Source organism: Herpailurus yagouaroundi, unplaced genomic scaffold, assembly GCF_014898765.1.
Source record: "Herpailurus yagouaroundi ecotype Mexico unplaced genomic scaffold, PumYag 166, whole genome shotgun sequence".
Classification (NCBI taxonomy): domain Eukaryota; kingdom Metazoa; phylum Chordata; class Mammalia; order Carnivora; family Felidae; genus Herpailurus; species Herpailurus yagouaroundi.
The window spans coordinates 28,341,507-28,362,949 of NW_024412407.1; the positions used below are offsets into that span (position 1 = coordinate 28,341,507).

The 21,443-nt window shown below is 37.7% G+C and overlaps 1 pseudogene; it reads right to left on the minus strand.

Annotated features, from left to right (window-relative positions):
• Positions 1-858: 858 nt before the first annotated feature.
• Positions 859-21,443, minus strand: part of LOC121038410 (40S ribosomal protein S8-like) — a 57,725-nt pseudogene continuing 37,140 nt past the window's right edge.

Genomic DNA, 21,443 nt, shown 5'->3' on the forward strand with positions numbered 1-21,443 from the left:
AGAAGTCAATATGAAAAAGCTACCTATGCATGACTCCAACTATATGCCATACTGAAAATGGAGACATTAAAAAGATTAGTGATTGTCAGGGATGGGAAAAAAGGGAAGGATGAATATGCAGAGCACAGAAGATTTTTAGGGAAGCGAAAGTGCTCGGAATGATTCTATAATGATGGGTACATGTCATTATACATTTGCCCAAACCCACGGAATGTACAGCAGCAAGAGTGGATCCTAATATAAAACAATGGACTTTGGGTGATCATGATGTGTCAGTGGAGGTTCGTCAATTGCAGCAAACGTACCCCTCTGATGAGGGATGTTGTTGATAAAAGAGAAAGCTGTGCATGTGTGGGGACAGAGGGTGATGCGGAGAAGCTCTGTACTGTCCTCTCGATTTTGCTGTGAATCTAAAACTGCTCTTAAAAAAAAACTAGTCATGGGGCGCCTGGGTGGCGCAGTCGGTTGAGCGTCCGACTTCAGCCAGGTCACGATCTCACGATCTCACGGTCCGTGAGTTCGAGCCCCGCGTCAGGCTCTGGGCTGATGGCTCGGAGCCTGGAGCCTGTTTCCGATTCTGTGTCTCCCTCTCTCTCTGCCCCTCCCCCGTTCATGCTCTGTCTCTGTCTGTCCCATAAATAAATAAAAACGTTGAAAAAAAATTAAAAACAAAAAAAAACAAAAAAAAAAACCTAGTCATTAAAAATAGTAATGAAATATTTTTTAAAGTAAAAAGAGTAGAGGGTAAATGACTGTCCCAACATAATTGCTAACAAAATTCAAAACAAGGAGTTTTGCTTCTGTAGCTTCAGTCTCCCTTCCTCTCATCAGTATAAAGATTACATGTGGATTCTGATGCTAGTGGGTGGAGCAGGTCTGGGATTCTGCTTTTCTCACAAACTCCAGGCAGTGTTGCTGCTGCTGGACTGTGGATCGTGCTGTGTACAGCAAGTCACGCAACACCTTGAGGGTCAAGGCGTGCCGGGTGTCTAAGGAATCACGCTACAGCAACGATGAGTGGAGCACAGGAACTTGTGTCAGCAACCCTTTCTGGACAACCTGCTGCTGAGTGAGCTGAAGAAAAAAATTACTAGGAGGAGGACCTGAGTTAAAATGTATGTATCTACCCATTGATACTAGTACTAAAAAGAGAACTCTAGGTAGAAATAAAACTGGGATGGTTGTAAACAGACCAGGATTATGTCTACTGATTATCCGAATGTCTTTCGTAAGCTACATAACTTCTGTAGAACTTCTTTTATTTAGCTTTCCAATTAAGAGGTTGGATTTAAGTAAGTCTTGGTCGCAGGGCAAAAAAGAGCAAACTGGGGTGGGTGGAGGGGTGGCGGTGAAGATCTGAGGATGTGTCAGGATATGACAGTACCAACAATGACTGGTTGAATGTGGAGAGCAGAGTATGGTCACAGCCAAAGCCTTAATATAACTGTCAAGTTCAGAGTATAAGACAGAGGTAAAAATAGGTTAGTAAAAAAAGAAGTTTAAGAGCAGAACATAGGGTAGGACAGGTTACTAGATATAAAAAATGAGTCAAGGGAGACTATTAAAGATGTATTCTATGAATCATGAATGGAGACTAGAGAGGCCATTCTATGTGATGTTTGTGGCAGTAGGGCCATCAACTTGAAGGACTGCTGCAGACGGCATGTGACTAATCTTTCAAATCCCTCCCAGACCTGTAATTTCATGATCATTGCTTCCCTTTTTCTTCTTCCTTAGAATCATCTGGGCCCATTTGCCTCATGGGATCCCATCTTCAGAGAGCATTCTTAACCTCTCTGGGGAAACTCAGAAGGTTATTGTCATAAGTCTTTCTTGTCTTTAATTGGCCTAATTTCTTATATTTATTTTGTTTGTCTTTCAACACACATTACATCCCCCTCTGCAGCATATTTTGTTAGGCCATGTTCTGCTTTATTCTTTAACATTTTTTAATTTCATGATCACACCATTCTATTCCTTTGAATTTCCATTGGAAGCAGTTTTAGTGGTATATATAATAACATTCTTCAAAACTCTTGTCCTGTTTTCTTATCCATAAGGGAAAAGTCCCAGTATAAGTGCTTTCTATGTATTTTTTTTTTTTGGTGCATTGATTTTTTTTCATACTTAGCAATGTTATAATTAAGTCAATAAATTCCAGTCCATAGACGAGTTCTAGCTCCAGAACTCTTCTTTGATGATTAGTATCCAGAAAGCTATGTGGTAACTTTATATTTAGTTACTGTTTTCAACCTCCTAAGAAGCAACATTTTTGTTTTATGAACTATAAGCAAATAGTAAAAAAAAATATATTAAACATTTTCCTCAGAGAATCTATAGTAGAAATAGATATGTCTTGTAAATGCAGATACAGAAATAGCTTCACATTTGTATATTCTATTACAATGACATATTCAAATACCGCCTGTTTGGGTGGATGTTTGTTTACATTACTCAGAGTTTTATCTATTTCTGTGTATTCTAACACTTGTAATTGACAAAAAAAAAAACCCTCTAAAATCCCCTAGCCAACCGTTACTGCTAATGATATGATTAAGGGAGACAAAATATAAACAATCCCTTAAAACCAATCTGCTATAAATAAAGAACATAAGCTTTACCTTGTTGTACGTCATTTTTTTTCAATTCAAAAAAAAGTCCTCCTATCAGCTCTCACAATACAAACAAATATTTTTATTCAGCTCCTTGCAATTCCTTTCCAGTTCTTCACTTACGATTCTCTATCTTAAATTTTAGACTCTGGAGCTGTATTACACACAGGTAAGAGCCTTGCTCCTGATGAACTGAACAGGAATACTGTTCACTGTGGACCTGGGATCATCCCATTCTCTCAAGACCATCTGCTTCAGAATCTCCTAGAAGCTTTTTAAGAATTAAAATACCTGAGCTCCCCTAGACCCACCAAATCAGAATTTCTGCTGATGCAGCCTATGAATCTACCTTTTTTTACTTTTTTTTTGCTACTTCTGGTGATGCTTATAAGCACTAAAGGTCAGGACACACTGTCCTAGAGTAAAAAATCTTAAAATAGCCATTTTCAAACATCCTTCTGTTTTAAAGACTTCTATTATCTGTTCTCTTTGCTAACCTATGAATGAGATTTGATTAATAAGAAAAACAATTATCTTCCAGGACCAAGAGCAATTTCTACTTTCTCCTACTTTTTTTTTTTTAATTAAGCCTAAGTGTGCTGATGTGTCAAACCCCAAATATGTTCCACAACAGCACTCCAAGTCACAAATGTATTACCTAAATGGAGGATGCATTTACTATAGAGCATCATCAGTTAGCTTAAAGTCATTTTTCCCATTTTTTATAAGTCTATGTATTGGGTAGCAGGACTCCCAGTAAAGTAGGTGGAAAAGAAACTTCTAGGACAAACTTCTAGCTATCTTTTTTTTTCTTTTGGGCCGTCCTACCTTACCCGTTTCCTTTCCTCCCGTCCTGAAGAACAGAATAATAGCTATATCTGTCTAAGCCTGCTTTTATTTATCTTCATGCATTTCTCCACAGCAATATCCACTGGAATATGCATACTTTAGCCCCTACGTTCAAGAAACATAATGAGTTATGCTATTTCTTATTTCAGACTGAGTTTTATCATGAAACATATTATTTTTCAAAAGATATCGAACTGTTCCTAGGTCCTTGTGCATACATGCACAAAAACTCAAGTTTGAAAAGCATTCATTCTCCTATATATCAGAGTCCTGGGTGATTCTGATTTCTTTTAATTCTAAAGTATTATTGGAGTGTGGGCTACATTTACTTGCAATGTGTATCCCCTCCTATTTAATTTTTGCTTTTTCTTGAATCACTGTGCTTGCTTTTCAAAGTTCAGTGTATTTCTACAGCACAAATTAAATTGTAACAAAATTCAAGTCTATACTTATCTTTATTATAGCTTTTTTACCAGGGCCTGAAGAACACAAGATAAAAGAAAGAAAATCTGGACTAAGCCGACCCAAATTTTAGTGACAAATCCAGGGCCACCACATTCAGCCAGATTGGCCAGACACACCTACCATTATAGAGAAACCCTAGGTTGTCAGTCCAGTGGATGGACAGGCCTCCCTAACTCCCCAACTTATAGCCCATAATATATGACCACACACCTGCACTGCCCTAGTAGTAGCCAATGTTTGACAGTGTGTCTGCACTGTGAACACATTTCATGAATTAGCCATTCTGTGCAAATGAATAAGACTATGCCTTTGATAATCTCAAATTCAAAGAGCTTAAACTGGATATATAATATTTTCCCATGATATTTTTTCTCTAAAACTGCCACTGTATTTCCCGACATTTAGATTCGATATCTAGGCTCAATCAATAGATATGGATGTGTTTTAGATCCCTGAGTCACCTAATACCTAAGTGCTCTGAACAGGTGTCTGCTAAGAAACATATAATCCATTTAGTGGAGACCTATAATACTCATTTTGTTTTCACAGATGGTGTTGGATTATTAAAGTGGAAATATGCCAAGAAGTTTTGAGAGTACCTTTCCATTTAAGGTGGACTTTGCATTATTTAAAGCTATGATAATTTAACTCAGCTCTAATCCTCTCATAGTCCAGTCGGACCAAATCCATTATTTTCTGTACCTCCTAAATTTCAGTTTTCCTGTTACTAACCTCCTGCATCATACAAAAAGCCTGGGGGAGGAAAACACATCACTCAGCTTCAAAGTGTTTCATTTGTAGCCATATCCTTTTCTTTTCCAAGGGCAGGTAATGGACAGTAGTAGGTTGAAACAGAGTCAGGAAAAACAAATAATGGTAAATCTACTATCGACTATTTGCATGGGGAAGCCATTTAGTGTCTCTTTCTCTCAGGTTGGTCATCTGTTACATAAAGTAATAAATTATTCAAACTACTAAATTTTTTAAGTGCAAACAAGTGTCAAAGTGGTTCAGGGTTTGTTTACTTGCTGAGAAATGCTATAAATCCAAAATATTATCACTGTTTACCTAATCATACACAGTATCTACCATGAGTCTTAGAGTAGAAAGAATTGCAGTTGGACTCTTTCACTTAGCTCAGTGACTTTGGGCAAATTACACTTGTGTTTCTTTGGCTGCCTAGAATCTGAAATACCTTTGTATATCTGGAGAATTCCCCATCATATGCCTTTGTTGAACTATCTCCCACTATAGAAGCTGAAAAGAGCAAAACCCACTCCTGTATTTGTCTCCCACTCCCAGCACTTAGGGTATTGGCATCTCCAAACAGACGCTTCCATGTTAGACTCTGAACTTGTATTGAGTAAAATAGGCAAAGAGGATGGAACTCATTCTGTCAGTGGGAGTTGCAGTTGTGCTACTATTTGGTGATTCCTACCAAATGGTGCTTACTGCATTAAAAAAAATTTTTTTTTAATGTTTATTTATTTTTGAGACAGAGAGAGACAGAGCCTGAATGGAGAGGGTCAGAGACAGAGGGAGACACAGAAACTGAAGCAGGCTCCAGGCTCTGACCTGTCAGCACAGAGCCCGACATGGGGTTCGAACTCACAAACCGTGAGATCATGACCTGAGCCAAAGTCAGACGCTTAACCGACTGAGCCACCCAGGCGCCCAGTGCTGACTGTATTGATCAAGATGTTACTATGACGATCCAGTTGGTTGTTAATGATATCTACTTCAACTTTATATGGAAGAACTGAGAAAATCCAGAGAAGGGACTTAGGGTATGATGTTTCATATCAGGATTATGCTTAGCAACTGACCTCTCAAAAATTCTCACTCAACAGTGGACTCAGTGGGGCCGGTTCCCAGCAATTAGTTTTAGCTCAGAGTTGGTGCCCATTAAGTATAAAAAAATCTGTGTATGTTTTTTAAGCTGCTCCAGAATATAGGGCAGACTAGAGGACCTGGAGTCATACTTCAGTGTGCATCCTCAAGCCAGTTAGCCTCCCCTCAGGTGACACCAGATCTATGAAAGTGCAGTCAGAAAGTTACAGTGACTTGCCCCCTCAATCTTCTCCAAGCAAATCAACTTATCAGAAACTACTTTGAATGTACCCCCTAAGTTAAAGTGCATGTTTCCAATGTGCTGAAACTTGATTGTCTAAAATAGACTAAAATCTCAAGCACATGCAAAGACTAAGCCTCACTTAATTAGAAAATGTGAAATCTGTCATTTTTATCACCAAAAAATTCACTTTGAGGTGTAAGCTGCATCAGGCCCATTTTATACTTGGAAAAACAAGTAGCAACCCATAAGTATCTTTGGTGAACACTAACCTTGAATTTAAAACTTGTGGTTCTTTAGTTTATAATATGCTGACTCTACAAATAAAATCCCAAATATACCAATAGTAAGAAGACATTTTTATTTCTTCCATACTAGAATATTTAATAAATGTCTGGTTTCAGAATTAACTAATTCCACTCCTTTCAAAAATGTATATTTTCAAAAAAATGTTTACAATGGATAATACCACATGCAAAATATATTTCATCCATAGAGATCATTTTTTAACCTAAGATACTACTTAAGGAAATTTAAACAATTGGAGCTTATGATGACACCAGGATAATTAAGACAATGGCTGCCATAGTAATAGAGACCAAGTGACCAGCAGAGTAGATAAAGAACTCCCAAAATAGGGCTACTTCAGGGTGGAAATTTGATATATGCAGAGGTGGGAAAAAAGGAACTGTTTAATAACTGGAGTTGGGAAAAAAGTTATCTATTACAGAAAAAGGCCAAATTTGATCCCTACTGCATATAATAATAATAATATTTAATAATAAAACAATTCTAAGTGAAATAGGGATTTTACATGCAAAAATGGAAATATAAAACATCTAGAAGAAAATATAGATGAATATTTTTAAGATCTTAATGGTAAGGTCTTACTTTTAAGTCTTTACTACGTATAGATTTCTTTTTTTATTTTTTTTTTAATTTTTTTTTTTAACGTTCATTTATTTTGGGGACAGAGAGAGACAGAGCATGAATGGAGGAGGGGCAGAGAGAGAAGGAGACACAGAATCGGAAGCAGGCTCCAGGCTCTGAGCCATCAGCCCAGAGCCTGACGCGGGGCTTGAACTCACAGACCGCGAGATCGTGACCTGAGCTGAAGTCGGACGCTTAACCGACTGAGCCACCCAGGCGCCCCAAGATTTCTTAATTTACAAAAACCAAAAACAAAAACAAAAAATAAACAGTACTGTATCAAAAGTAAGAAATTTTGTTCATACAAAACACCTTAAGGAAACAGGTGGGGATGGGGAAGGGTTATGATGAAGGAAAACATTTGCACATTTGCAACAACAGAAGACTGCTATAAAGAATATATCTTTTAAAACTCCTTAAAAATCAATAAGAAAAGCAGAAAGTATATGGATAAAAAGACACAGACATTTAACTGTAGGTAAAATGCATATTGACAATAAATATATGATAATAGGGGCACTTGGGTGGCTCAGTCAGTTAAGCATCTGACTCTTGGTTTTGGCTCAGGTCATGATCTCGCGGTTTGTGAGTTGGAACCCCACATCGGGCTCTGTGCTGCTGGTGAGGAGCCTGCTTGGGATTCTCTTTCTCCTTCTTTCTCTTTATCCTGCCCTCCTCCCTTCTTCTCTCTCTTTCTCTCTCTCTCTCTCTCAAAATAAATAAACTTAAAAAATAAATATATTAAATATTATTAATGATTAGTGCAGGGAAATTAAGACCATAATGAGATACCATTTTACAGCCATTAAGTTTGCACAACTTTAGAAATGCGAAAATGCCAAGTATCAGGGAGGTTGTAGACTCCCAAGATTTCTTGTATATTACCATTGTAAAGGTAGTGAAACCATTGTGGAAAACAATTTGACCTTGCCTCCAAAACTTGAACATTCACACACTCCATGACCAGAATTTTTAGTCCTAGGCATACATGCTACAAAAGCTCATGCATCCGTACAACAGGAGACATGGGCAAGAATCTTCTAACAGCACCAGTTAAAATAGCAGAGTTGAAAACTACCCAGGGACCCATCGATATAAATAAACTGGTGTATTTACACAGTGAAATATTACACAGAGGTCATAATGTCACAGCAATATAATTTGTGGTAGGCTGAAAAACTGGGTCCCCCCCCCCAAATACTCACTTCCTTATCCCCAGAACCTGTGATTATTACCTTATATGGCAAAATAGGTGGTCAAGTTAAGGCCCTTAAGATGAAGAGCTTATCCTTGTTAACCTGGTTGGCCCTAAATGGAATCACATGTCTCCTTATACAAGAGAAACAGAAGGAATTATGAGATGGACACACGTAGAAGAGAGAAAACAGTGTGAAGATGCAGCAGACAGAGAGATCTGAAGATGCTGGTGATGTGGCCACAAATGAAGGAATGCTAGCAGCCACAGAAGCCGAAGGAAGCAAGGAACAGATTTTTCCCCGAGAGCCTCTGGAGGGCTCAGTGCAGCCATGCCAGCACCTGATTTGCCTAGTGAAACTGATTTTGGACTTCTGGCTTCCAGAATTGTGAGAAAATATATTTTATGCCACTGAAATGTGTGGTAATTTGTTACAGCAACCAGAGGAAACTAATATACAAGTCATTGATACATTCATCAATACAGCAATCCATCAATACTGATGATTAACTGAAGGGGAAAATTAAAATAAAAAGCTTAATTGTCCAATGTGTAGATTTGTAAACTGAATTATGTTAACATAAAAGGATGTTAGGCCAAAATAATAAATCTAGAGAAATGGGGGAAGAATCTTCCTTAATTAAGACCTCACTGTATCAAGGCCAAAGTCCTTTCCTGGGCCTTCAGCACACAGCCTGATGATGCATAAAATTAAAATAGAATATGAAGCACCCTAGTTATGGTAATTAGATACAAGATAAGGTAGAATGGTTATGGAGTGGTGAGGACATTAGTTCTTTAGGATGTAAATAACTGAGACAAAGGAATAAGGTTGAAACACAGACAGGAAGAATAAGCAATTTGAAAAACAGGACTGAGTCCAGTTACAGATAACTTCCAGAAGGGATTCTGATTTAATTTGCATTTAGCAAGCAGCTCATGACACAGCCTCATCCATTTTTCCACCGACAAGACAGTGGTTCTCAAACCTTAGATGGAATCAGAATCACCTGGGAAGTTGGTATAACTCAAGAAGCTCAGGCTTATTCTCTTCAATAAGCCTACTCTTCAGTGTTCTTTCTGAGTTCTCCAGGTGTTCTGATTTGCATCAACATGTAAGAACCACTGATCCAGGAAAACACACAGAGGGAAAAGTATACTGTCACTGAAACAGTTTCCCTAGAATTAAACAGAAAATTCTGTTCTCTTCCCTAACTGCTCATTCAAATCTGTTCTGTGAGACTAATCCTGTGCCCCTTCAATGAAGTCTAAGCAGATCCCAAGGCTTTTCTGATCATTCTCAGAAAACAAAAAGTCCTCTGGTCACTTTTAGTCATAAAACATTTAATTTTAGTCTTTAAATGATCATTCCCAAATAATGGTCAAGACTCCCAACTGCATTTAAAACTTCCTCCATTCCCCAAGTTTTTGCAAGGATATAGAGAAAAAAGAAACTTGTGCACTGTTGGTAGGAATGTAAATTGGTGCAGCCGCTGTGGAAAACAGTATGAGAGTTCCTTAAAAATTAAAAATAGAAATACCATATGACTCAGTGATTCCACTGCTGGATATTTAACAACAACAACAAAAAAAACCCCGAAAATACTAATTCAAAAAGGTATATGCAGCTCTATGACTATTGCAGCAGTATTTACAATAGCCAAGATATGGAAGAAACCCAAGTGCCCATAGATAGATGAGTAGAGAAAATGTGGTATACACTGGATATGTACCATACACACACACACACACACACACACACACACGCAGAGGAATATTAATCATCCGTAAAAAAGAATGAGATCTTGCCATTTGTAACAACATAGATGGACCTAGAGGGTATTCTGCTAAGTGAACTAAGTCAGACCGAGAAAGACAAATATTATATCATTTCATTTACACGTGGAATCTAAAAATCAAATGAATAGACAAACAAAAAGCAGAAATAGACCCATAAATACAGAGAACTAACTGATGGTTGCCAGAGAGAAGGGGTGAAGAGATGGGGAGAATGGGTGAAGGGGAGTGAGAGATAAAAGCTTCCAATTATGGAATGAGTAAGTCACGGCCATGAAAGGTACAACATAGGGAATATAGTCAATGGTATTGTAATAGTGGTCCTTGTATGGAGACAGATGGTAGCTACATCTGTGGTGAACATAGCATAAGGCATAATCTTGTCCAATTACCATGTTGTACACCTGAAACTAATGTAACATTGTGTGTCAACTATATGTCAGTAATATATATGCCTGCCAAACAAGACCCACAATAATAGTTATTAAAAACAACAACAACAACTTCTTCCCTCCCTGCTCAGGTTAAGGAATGGGTTGTAAGCCTGCAGTGTGGGGAGGGCTCCAGTTACCTCCTTTATTTCACTGTTTCTCCTCCTTGTTGACAGCCTGGATCCTGATCTTCTGGATTTCACAGAGGTGTTAGCCGTAAACTCCAAGAAAGTTCTTATTTGACAGGCACCAGTGTCATCTGGCATTGTTTTCCTCTGGGCTTGGCAGGGATTTAAGGCTGATTCTTTCTCATGGAGCATCTTTGTAATTTCTATGGAACTGTCACTGGGCACAGGGTCTCCCATTATTGCATTCATAACACAAGTGAGGTCTCCTTTGCTTGGACATTCAGGACTTCACCCTGATTTTCTGAGGCCCATTACATTTTCTCAAGAGCTTATCACCCCTGAAAGGGGGCTGCAGTTATGTCTCTCTCTTCTATGTGGCCCTCAGGAGTTGCCAGAAAGCATTCATGAATTCTTCTTTCCACAGACCTCTGGCATTGCAAGTTTTTCCTAAGGCAGTGAGTCTTGTAGCTCTTGGGGCAACAAACTGTGCCCCAAACCCCAGCACACAAGGCAACCTCTTTAAGGGGCTTCCTTGAATCCCCTCTCATTTGGCTTGAGGGGAGACAGAAGGGACATTTCACAGCACTCCAAAATCAAATGAGCTTTACTTAAAAAGAACTTAAGCAAACCAGCAAGGAAAGGTAACACATAAAACAGTGGGTGGCAGTGAGTTAGGCATTATTAAGAAAAATGAGACAAATAACCTTATTAGTTTGAACAAAGTAGAACAGAAGGTAGATTTTTTTAACATGGATGAAAGAGGATCTTTAAAATAATAAAAAATAAAACTTGTAAAATGTGTCAAAATACATAAAGAAAATTTCTTGGCATTTAATGATAATAAGGCATAGGCACAACTAAATACACATTTCTTAGCCCTTAATTATATAAAATATATATAATGAAGACTAATAAATTCAGAATTGTATATATTTCAGATTTTGTAAGGCTTTAAACAGTTAACTAGTATACATGACCCTTAAAACATATCTATATATAGCAAAGATATATTTTGCCCAAAAAACCTACATAAATTCCAAGTGTCCAAAAATTGCTATCTATATTTACTTTGCAAAAGACTGAAACTAGATATTTATAGAAGAAATATTAAAGAAGGATCCCAATCATTTAACAATTCAAAAAGTCTTTTAAAGGGGCAGCTGGGTGGCTCAATCAGTTAAGCATCCGACTTCGGCTCAGGTCATGATCTCACAGTTCATGGGTTCAAGTCCCACGTCGGGCTCTGTGCTAACAGCTCAGAGCCTGGAGCCCGCTTCAGATTCTCTGTTTCCCTTTTCTCTCTGCCCTCCCCCACTTGCACTCTGTCTCTCTCTCTCTCTCTCTCTCTCTCTCAAAAATAAACATTAAAAAAATTATACAAGAAGTCTTTTAAATATTAGACAAAAACTATAAATCTGTAATTATAAACTATTCAGGAATTAATGATGATGACTAAATTATAGCCAAAATTTACAGGAACTAGCCAAGGCAATGCTCAAAGGTAATTTAAAATTTTTAAACCATAATTTAAAACAGCAAAAAAAATTGTTTTTTATTACATAAGCTTAAATTCAAATATTTGGAAAAATTCATAGAAATCTAGAGGAATCAGGAATAAAACATTCATGATTTTGAGTCTTTAGAATACAATGCTGAATAAGACAAAACACCTACCTTTCTGTTTATGAAAGAATATTGCCTGGTTAATTTGCGCTCAGTATTTTTCTACACATAAAATAGTGAACAAGTCACAGGTCTTGTCTTCAAGAACTTTAAAGTCAGTAGGGAATAAAGTAAATAGGTAATCAAAATCTAGGGGATCAGTTGTTCTCTGATAGTACAAGGGGCCAGGGAGCAGGTGGCTTGACTATGTACAATCTGCAAGGTGGTAGTGAAGGTCTTCCAAGGGACAGGGTACATAACCTGAGTCCTGAGGGTAAATGGCATTAGGGAGGTATGTGTTGTTAGCACAGGAAGAAGCATGTGAAAGGAGAGAGAACAGATTTGGAGAACTGAGAACATTTCAATATTGCCAGAGATTAAATGATGAAATGTGGCCTTGGAGAGGTGAGCCTGGACCGTATCATGGAAAGTCTCACAGGAACTGTTAAGGAATGTCAGCATCATCCCAGGGAGGTATTAAAGGATTGTAAGAAAGAGCATGACATGAGAAGATGTGCATTTTAGAGCTGTGACCAGAGGGGGTGTGACATGTTAACCCCTCCTGTCCAGGGTGTGACGCTTGCCACACTAGGAGCAGAAGGGGCTCATGAATCCTAGACACATGTATGTAGAGTCATATGCACACATGGCAGATGAAACCAAGTAAGGAAACGAATACTCCAAACCCCAAAATGACATACAGGGAGCCGGAACTGAATGTCAACAAATACGACTTAAAACATAGAAGTTCCAAAACCGAGGGATAAAAATAAAGCAGCCAGACTAAAGGGCTTGAAGGAAGAACACAAAATACAAGAATGGAAGTGCAATACTATAAAATGAACAGAGAAATTATAAACTATTGGAAGTGAGGACAATTGGCAAAGCATCCACTGGTAAACCTAGGGAAAACAATTTCATCCTCTTGGGTTTCCTTTGAGGTCAACTGGAGATGACCAACTGAGGTCAGCTTTTTAGAAACTGGCTGTTCAGTCCTATTATATAAGTTTAACTCCCTAATCAGTTAAAAACATGGACTATATTCCTACTCTCAAGATGCCTAATGGGCTGAATGCTAATACTTATAATTCAGATAGGTCTATGAAATGGATGTGATTCCCAGGAATTGGTAGTGGTGGGTACTCTAGGTAAGGACTTTAAATAAAACAAAATGAATGCTATATGGGAAATTTGAGAGCAATCTTTCAACTGGGTCATTAATTTTAATAATAGTAGATTTTTTTTTTTTATTTTAGAGACAGAGGGAGTGTGCAAGTGGGGGACAGGGGCATAGGGAGAGAGAGAGACACTATTGTTTTTTTTATTTTTATTTATTTTTATTTTTTTTTATTTATATATGAAATTTATTGTCAAATTGGTTTCCATACAACACCCAGTGCTCATCCCAAAAGGTGCCCTCCTCAATACCCATCACCCACCCTCTCCTCCCTCCCACCCCCCATCAACCCTCAGTTTGCTCTCAGTTCTCAACAGTCTCTTATGCTTTGGCTCTCTCCCACTCTAACCTCTTTTTTTTTTTTTTTTCCTTCCCCTCCCCCATGGGTTCCTGTTAAGTTTCTCAGGATCCACATAAGAGTGAAACCATATGGTATCTGTCTTTCTCTGTATGGCTTATTTCACTTAGCATCACACTCTCCAGTTCCATCCACGTTGCTACAAAAGGCCATATTTCATTTTTTCTCATTGCCACGTAGTATTCCATAGTGTATATAAACCACAATTTCTTTATCCATTCATCAGTTGATGGACATTTAGGCTCTTTCCATAATTTGGCTATTGTTGAGAGTGCTGCTATGAACATTGGGGTACAAGTGCCCCTATGCATCAGTACTCCTGTGTCCCTTGGATAAATTCCTAGCAGTGCTATTGCTGGGTCATAGGGTAGGTCTATTTTTAATTTTCTGAGGAACCTCCACACTGCTTTCCAGAGCGGCTGCACCAATTTGCATTCCCACCAACAGTGCAAGAGGGTTCCCGTTTCTCCACATCCTCTCCAGCATCTATAGTCTCCTGATTTGTTCATTTTGGCCACTCTGACTGGCGTGAGGTGATACCTGAGTGTGGTTTTGATTTGTATTTCCCTGATAAGGAGCGACGCTGAACATCTTTTCATGTGCCTGTTGGCCATCCGGATGTCTTCTTTAGAGAAGTGTCTATTCATGTTTTCTGCCCATTTCTTCACTGGGTTATTTGCTTTTCGGGTGTGGAGTTTGGTGAGCTCTTTATAGATTTTGGAGACTAGCCCTTTGTCCGATATGTCATTTGCAAAGATCTTTTCCCATTCCGTTGGTTGCCTTTTCGTTTTGTTGGTTGTTTCCTTTGCTGTGCAGAAGCTTTTTATCTTCATAAGGTCCCAGTAATTCACTTTTGCTTTTAATTCCCTTGCCTTTGGGGATGTGTCAAGTAAGAGATTGCTACGGCTGAGGTCAGAGAGGTCTTTTCCTGCTTTCTCCTCTAAGGTTTTGATGGTTTCCTTTGAGAGACACTATTGTAAGCAGGCTCCATGTTCAGCACAGAGCCCAGAAAAGGGCTTGGTCCCACGACCTTGGGATCATGACCTGAGCCAAAATCAAGAGTCGGGCACTCAACAGCCTGAGCCACCCAGGTGCCCCAAAAGTAGAGGCTTTTAATAAAATAATGTTAACTTCCTTAATGTTATTGTTAGCAATTAAACAGACATCACATTGAACTATAACCAAAGCAGTGTTTGTTAGAAGTGAGAGGCTAAAATCCAAAATGTGAATAATGAGAACATATAAAATTGCAGTAATAAGCTCTTAGGGGTGTCATTAGTGAAGCATCACTTTCTCTCTGTTGATGTGGCAAATCTTTTCCCAGGGCCACTAAGCCCTCTGACTCCATCAATTTGATTACCAATTATTTCCTGATATCCATCAATGCCAGCAACTAGTATTATTTTTCTATTTTCACGGTAATTTTAAAGTAATTTTAAGGATGAAATGGAATGGAAATAAATCACGTGCCTTGCTGTAGCAATTGGCCAACTCAAAACATTGCCAGGTTTGAGTGAGTGTCATTATGGATACCACATTAAATACATCAAATGCCCATACTGATTATGTTGATACACTCATGGATGAAGTTAGGATTTGCAGAATTTCAGCAAATTAGAATTCTAGGGTTATATATGCCTATAATTATTCATTCACTTATTTATTCATTTATTCAATCAGTTCTACATAAAATATTTATTGGGCATCTACCATGTGCTAGGTCCTGTTCCAGTTGCAGGGAGTAGAGTGAACAAAACAGACAAAATTTTGCTCTCAGTGAACATCCTCATGTTGCTTTATATGAGAGTTCATTCCATGAAATAAGAAAAATTCATTATGCGTTGACATTGTGCCTCCTTTGAAGAGAGGGCGTGGGTACTTTGAAAGCTTCAGAGGTTAGTTTGTGATATATGTTTTCACTTCTTCCCAAATGGATTTAAAATATTTATTATCTCTCTCTGACAAAAAAAAAAAAAAGAACAAAAAGGAATAATGCTTATTTTTTGAAAGCAAAGAAAAAGGGTCTGTAATATAATTTAATTTATTGCTCATGAGAAAGAATTCTAAGAACAGCACAGGATATTTAAAAAAAACGTTTTAAGGAAATTATAATTTTAAATTTGGAATCTGTCAGCCAAACATTCGATTCACCAGTCATCTGCTTATCTGAGGATTCATTCATCTCCAGATGCCATCTTCATTATACCAATATGTAAGATGAAATATACGTCAAGGTCTGTTTTGCAACTTTCATAGCTCATGTATAATATCTTTGTTCTGGTGACCCATTTTTAAGAAGTGTTCACCTTTCTGCACGTTCGTGAGTGGTATCATATGAAGACATTATAGAATTGAGAACTTTTCACAACTTTTTTACGTATTCACCAAACAATATCACTTGTAAATTCAAACAGGCATGATGATAAATGCATTATGTTTTCTTCTTTCAATTCCACAGGTACTTCATTAAAATCCCCACAATTTTGATTTTGTTGCAGGCTAGGCCACACATTTTATTGCAACTTGTTGCAGAGAAGTTTTGACACACTTACCTAAGTTGTTCCCAGTTATCTTTCCTACTTTGATGAAATGTAGGAGTTTCTTTTCGATCAGGATAGATTTTGACATTTTCATTGGGTCCCACCTACATTTTCCCTGCACAGTTTTCTCATAATGTGTTATTGAGTAAGCTGAGAAGAAACTGATCTCATTTACTATGTTTGATGATATTCTTACTTTTTTTCACTTAGCATTGAAGGTTTTCCCTTTTGTAGAAAACTACTTATAAATCACACATTGAAATATTTCTTTGTCTCTCATTCTAATCTAATATAATCTAATCAACCAGTTGGCTGGTTGATAACTCCAACGATTTTTAGACCTTTTACTTATCACTTTTCTCAGTCATGTTTGGTTCCCTCACTATTCTGGGAAGCCAGGATTCCCATTTGCTCCAGTCTTCTTCTTCCCTTCCACTTGATGCTATGTCATGCATGAAATTATGTAGCAGGCTCACCTTCATTTTCTAGCTAAGACCTTGTACATTAAAAATCATGCAGCATGTGTCATATGTTGATCATATGACACATTTTTTTCAAATTCCAATGATTTTCAACTGCTGCTTTACTGTCCGAGAGCATTTTAATTCAGGATAGTTAACATTACTGGAATTGCCACATCACTTAATTGGTAACACTATAGGTTTACAAGCAAAATCAAGCCTTGCGCTAGAGACAGCAAATCTACAAAACACTAAATAAAGAGAACAAAACCATCACGTTTTAAAAGTTGATGTCAGAAATGTCTCATTTAGTTCAAATAAACTGCTATGAAATAATCCTTTAAAACATGTGAATAAAGAGCCAACAACCTAAAAGTGGAAATAACATCTAGACAGGAGGTAGTTTATATTCTGTTGGATGATGGGATTAAATAACATGAAGACCCAAAATATTCTTTTATACAAAAGTCTGGTTCCCAAAACAATTATTAAATATTTCCACCATCTCTAAGGGAATGACTGGAATATTAACAAAGCACTCTATTAAAAAGAGCTTCAAAGAACATCTTTATTGTTGCATTTAATTTATTTTCTGAAACTCTGAGGAAATTACAAATCTATTATAGACGTTTATGATCCTTCATAAGTCAAGAACAGAAATTATATTATTTTTCATAATTATCAATAATAACAAAATCACTGAAGACATTCAAATAAAAAGATATACTTTTAGTTTGGATGCAACTGAACAAAAACACAATTTAAAGAGGCTGTACTTTTTTTAAACAAGCCAACATAGAAGTTCAAGCTACATATTAAATTTCCATTTCTACTCAAAATCTTAGGAGATTTTAAAAGACTACAACACTAGCATGGCAAGTGACATATCATATCCAATAACAGTATAATTAGAAACTCATTTATTCTATAACTGCAAAATATTAAAATTTTGCTGACTTTATTTCAGTCTTCACCACTTTAATTAACTTTTTCCCCCCATAGCTCTATTCACAGAAAGGCAGTATATAGGGTATTATGGTTAAGAGTGGTTAGTCACACTGTCCTGAGCTCAAATCCAGGTTCTATGCCATCTGAATAACCTTGAGCAACTTGTTCCTCTCCACTTGCCTCATTTTTTTTTTTAATTTTAACGTTTATTTATTTTTGAGACAGAGAGAGATAGAGCATGAACGGGGGAGGGTCAGAGAGAGAGGGAGACACAGAATCCGAAACAGGCTCCAGGCTCTGAGCTGTCAGCACAGAGCCTGACGCGGGGCTCAAACCCATGAACTGTGAGATCGTGACCTGAGCTGAAGTCGGACGCTCAGCCAACTGAGCCACCCAGGCGCCCCGTCAATTTTTAAAATGAGAAGAATAATATTTACTTCATAAGATAAGTAGCTTAAAGGGGTAGCTTATAGGGCTCAGAGTCTCAAATGAGAAGTGGGCACAAATGTCCAATACTGGTCTCATTTGCTCTCATTTATTTACTCGTTTTGTCTTTGAGCAGCAGCCCACAATAAAAAAAAAAAAAAAAAAAAAAAAAAAAGAACACACATTTCTGGCTGAATTTTAACTTCTTCCTTTTCTTCATCCACCAGTGTTCTTGATACACTGAAAGGAAACTTAAGGAATTTGAAAAATCTTATTTTCCATGTCAGAAGCTATTACATCATCCTTCTTGCAATAACATGTCTTAATCTTCTCCAGGTTTGATGAATTTTTGGGCCAACTAGAATAAATGTCATATACTTGAAAAGCTAGAAAAGAAAGCGTATTTGAACTTTCATTGTATCACCTCCTTCCCAACAGTAAAAAAAAAAAAAAAAAAAACAACGGCGGGGGGCGGGGAGGGCTCCTGAGTGGCTCAGTCGGTTAAGCGTCTGACTTCTGCTCCGGTCATGATTTCAAGATTGGTGGATTTGAGTCCCACATCAAGCTCTGTGCTGACAACTCAGAGCCTGGAGCCTGTTTCAGATTCTGTGTTTCCCTCTTTCTGTGCCCCTGCCCCACTTACTCTCTCTCTTTCAAAACCAAATAAATGTAAATTTTTTTAAACGAAAAGCTGAGAGATTGAGCTAAAGGGATAGGCAATACTTCTACATATCTGAAAGGAAGCCCATCAAACAATGTTAAAAAGTGATGTTATCTGGACTAAAGCCCTTGCTAAGCTGAGGTTGGCAGACACAGTGAATCTGTCCATTTTAGATCTGTCAGTTCCAGCTGCACACTTTACTTCATAGTTTGGGTACATCTATTCTTCCCCCAGCCACAGTGGGGGGAAGTGCTCAGCAATCAATAGAGAGGCTATTTAACAATTAGTGAGATTTTCTGGGATGTGCCCAAGAGGATCTCCTGCACTTCTTTACAGTTTCCTCCCCAAATCCTGGAAGAATGTCTACAAATAAGTTACTTTCTAAAAAAATTTTTAAATTAATTCCACATTAGGTTCTGTATTACTATGAGCTTTACTACTATTTGTGGAGAATTAACATCCAGTTACAAAACAACAACCTCACTGATTTAACTTCACATGGGCTTATATGATGGACAGAAGACTCCTTTGTACCGGTACTTCCTTATTCTGTTTGAGGATTATCAAAGATTCATGAATTCACCTTAGAAAATGTCAATCTCTAACCCACTTTTTAAACACCTTCTAAAAATCAATGACCTCATCTTCAATTAATTAAGCCAAGTGTACCATAGAAAAATGTTCATCTTGGTCATATCTCAGCAGTTACTGTACTTCAAGAAGCTGATTTTTGGTTTCCATGTGTCTTCTGTTATATGCAGAACATTAAGCTCTACTTTGTGGTTCTATATGTTAATTCTCATATTTAAAGGTAGAGGCATATACATTACATTTTAAAATATATTTTAAAATTTAAATTGCAAAGTCAAGCTCTTAAAAATTTTATATTACATCACGGTAAAATGTTTATTTTGCCAATGGAGCAGTTCCAACATGACACTAAGATCATTTAGCATTTTAGGAAACCAAATCCTGTAAGAAATGCTAATATTGTCTTCAAGCTTCCTGGAATGCAAAGGGATTTAGCCTCTCTTTTTCAGATGCAGGTGATAGCTTGTTAGGTGTTATTCTTAGAGAAATGATTCTTCTTGGCTTATTTTTTTAATCCCAGCTTTGGAGAGACAAAGGTGCATACTTACCCTCATATACACTGAGTCATACCTTCAACAAGTCACAAAGCCTAGGTAAGACCTATATATGTTCCGGTATGTTATCTATCACCAAGAAAACCAGGTATCACCTCCTTCCTCAACCCTCAGTATACTACTTTTGTGGGCATAAAAGCAAAGTGATGACAAAGGTGGCCAATGCTGAACACTTTAGGTGGTTAAGTGGCCTCAAAGAGGTGAAAATAGCGTAACGGAATGCTGAGCTAGCAATGAAAGGAGCTGTAAACCTAAATCTTCTCAACAACATTTATTTCCTAGCTATGACTCAGTCTCAGTTTGTTTTTGTATCAGGTAAGAAAATAAAATCAACACAGGTGACACACTGGAACCAGTAAAGGGTATACTTAGACCATGTAGGAAGGCAATGATTCATACCATGTAGAGGAATGGGGTTAAAGAAGTCTTTCCCAGAAGAGTTGATGCTTCAAAAGGCATAGGACTGAGCTGGCTGATGAAGATGTGGGGAGAAAGTCATCTTAGAAGATACAGGGCTATTGTGAGGATTAATGAGATGACACCCAAAACACTTACCCCCAGTGCTTGGTGCTTAATGCTAATTCTCGCTCTCCTTAGTTTGACAAGACAGAGTTTGCCTTTGATCAATGTGCTGCCAATCCCATTCCTAGCACTCAAATGAGAGCCCCATAGAATTATGGGAATGTACAGTAAAGGCCAGCTTCACGGCTGTACAACCTGTATAGTTGCACACACCCCACCTTAGAAGAGGTCTGAGCTTGGTTTAATGCTCTACTTTCATTGCCTTAAATTCTCAGTAATTCTGAGCAAGATGCCCCACATTTTTATTTTGCACTTTTATTTTCCACAAATTGTGTAGCCATTCCTGGGTATGGTATCAGAATATCCAGATTTGTGTTGATCAGACTGATTCACATCCTGATTTTCTTACTTCCTAGTTTCATGAATTTCTTGAGGTTCTTTTTCTACAGCTTTAAAAATGGCAAGATTAACAAAATCTATTCATTTGCAATGATCAAATAAATTATGATTGTAAAACTAAGGTTTGTTTTCTAAGGTACTGTAGAAACAGAGAGGACAGCAATCGTTCAGCTACCAGGACCCTTATGTTTAAAGAAGTTACTATTTGGAATGGTTTTAAATATCTGGAAATTAGTATATGCCCACTGCCCTTTCTTCTCTTTGCTTCTCTTTATTTTTCTCCCTTCTCCTTCCTTCCTTTGCAGTTGATCTCATACTATGTGTCAAATACTGCACTCAATGCTGAAAATGCAGGTGCAAGAAGACAGAGGTCCTTCCCTCAAGGAGTTTGTATTCACCTAGAGGAAAGAGAGGCATAAATTGACAGTGATAGTGAATTGTGATGGGTACATCATGGAGGAAACATGCAGTGTAATGAGAACAGTGACTCAGATGTGGGCACATGACGTGGACGGAGGTGGCTCAGAGAAGTCTTTCCCAAGAGAGCTGACGCTTTAACAGAGGGACAGGATTTAGAAGAAAGGAGAAGGCATTAGGAGGAAGATGTTTAAGGCAAAAGAGACAGTGTGTGTGCAGTCGTAAAAACTTGAAACGCATGACAATTAT